Source organism: Moschus berezovskii, chromosome 17 (assembly GCF_049115385.1).
Source record: "Moschus berezovskii isolate FMDL1 chromosome 17, NW_MosBer_1.0, whole genome shotgun sequence".
Taxonomy (NCBI): domain Eukaryota; kingdom Metazoa; phylum Chordata; class Mammalia; order Artiodactyla; family Moschidae; genus Moschus; species Moschus berezovskii.
The window spans coordinates 31,260,489-31,262,128 of NC_142476.1; the positions used below are offsets into that span (position 1 = coordinate 31,260,489).

Below are 1,640 nucleotides of genomic sequence, written 5' to 3' on the forward strand. Positions count from 1 at the left end.
TTTTTGCTTTTATTTCCAATATTCTGGGAGGTGGGTCTTGGAGGATCCTGCTGTGATTTATGTCGGAGAGTGTTTTGCCTACGTTCTCCTCGAGGAGTTTTATAGTTTCTGGTCTTACATTTAGATCTTTAATCCATTTTGAGTTTATTTTGGTGTATGGTGTTAGGAAGTGTTCTAGTTTCATTCTTTTACAAGTGGCTGACCAGTTTTCCCAGCACCACTTGTTGAAGAGACTGTCTTTTCTCCATTTTATATTCTTGCCTCCTTTGTCGAAGATAAGGTGTCCATAGGAGCGTGGGTTTATCTCTGGGCTTTCTATTTTGTTCCATTGATCTATATTTCTGTCTTTATGCCAGTACCATACTGTCTTGATGACTGTGGCTTTGTAATAGAGCCTGAAGTCCGGCAGGTTAATTCCCCCAGTTCCATTCTTCTTCCTCAAGATTGCTTTGGCTATTCGAGGTTTTTTGTATTTCCATACAAATTGTGAGATTATTTGTTCTAGTTCTGTGAAAAATATTGTTGGTAGCTTGATAGGGATTGCATTGAATGTATAAATTACTTTGGGTAGTATACTCATTTTTACAATATTTATTCTTCCAATCCACGAACACGGTATATTTCTCCATCTATTCATGTCCTCTTTGATTACTTTCACTAGTGTTTTATAGTTTTCTATGTACAAGTCTTTTGTTTCCTTAGGTAGATATATTCCTAAGTATTTAATTGTTTTCATTGCAACAGTGAATGGAATAGCTTCCTTAATTTCTCTTTCTATTTTCTCATTATTAGTGTATAGGAATGCAAGGGATTTCTGTGTGTTGATTTTATATCCTGCAACTTTGCTGTAATCATTGATTAGCTCTAGTAGTTTTCTGGTAGAGTCTTTAGGGTTTTCTGTGTAGAGGAAAATTATATCTCATGTTCTAAGTCTACAAAAAGGACAGAGTCGCCCCAGCGGCGGTAGCGGGCCAGGTCCATCAGGTACTGGGGGTCTGCGGTGGGCAACTCCAGGGAATCCACGATGTGCAGGTCGTCCTGGGCCAGCTTGACGGTCAGCGCCACCTTGAGGCCTTGCACCCGCACTTTCATGGGCAGCATGTAGTAGTAGCTCGTGGGGCCCCGGGGGCCATGGGCGACACCTCCTCCTCACCAGATTGGGGAGCGGATGCTGCCGTGTCTGGCTCGCCCACTGCCTTTTTGCTGCCAGGGCTTCCGGCCACCTCCCCGCACCTCGGCCCTGGTCTTGGTCTTGGCGTAGCTAATTCTCTTGAAGTTCTTCTGCCAGATGGCAACCTGGTGCAGGATATCCAGCCTGGGCGCCGTGGAGAAAACGTCTGGGTGCAGTTCGGTCAGTTATTGCTTTTAAAAAAATAAAAGTTATTGCTTTTAAAATTCAGAAAAGAGAGGATAAATATGTGATATGTGATATTGTGATATGTCTGCTCAAGTTTCAACCCACTAGGCAAAGACTTGAATCCATTAGGAGGAAGGTATCATGAGGAGGAAATAAGGAACAATCTGCGGGGATCCATTTTGCCTAATAGTAGTCTAAATGTTGCAAATACAGTCATTTAATTGACAGGTATTGTCATATATATGGCCATGAGAAGAGATTTTTTTAATCAGAACATATGAGT

The 1,640-nt window shown here is 42.0% G+C and overlaps 1 pseudogene; it reads right to left on the bottom strand.

Annotated features, from left to right (window-relative positions):
• Positions 1 to 912: 912 nt before the first annotated feature.
• Positions 913 to 1,356, bottom strand: LOC129550947 (large ribosomal subunit protein uL4m pseudogene; annotated as a pseudogene).
• Positions 1,357 to 1,640: the final 284 nt, after the last annotated feature.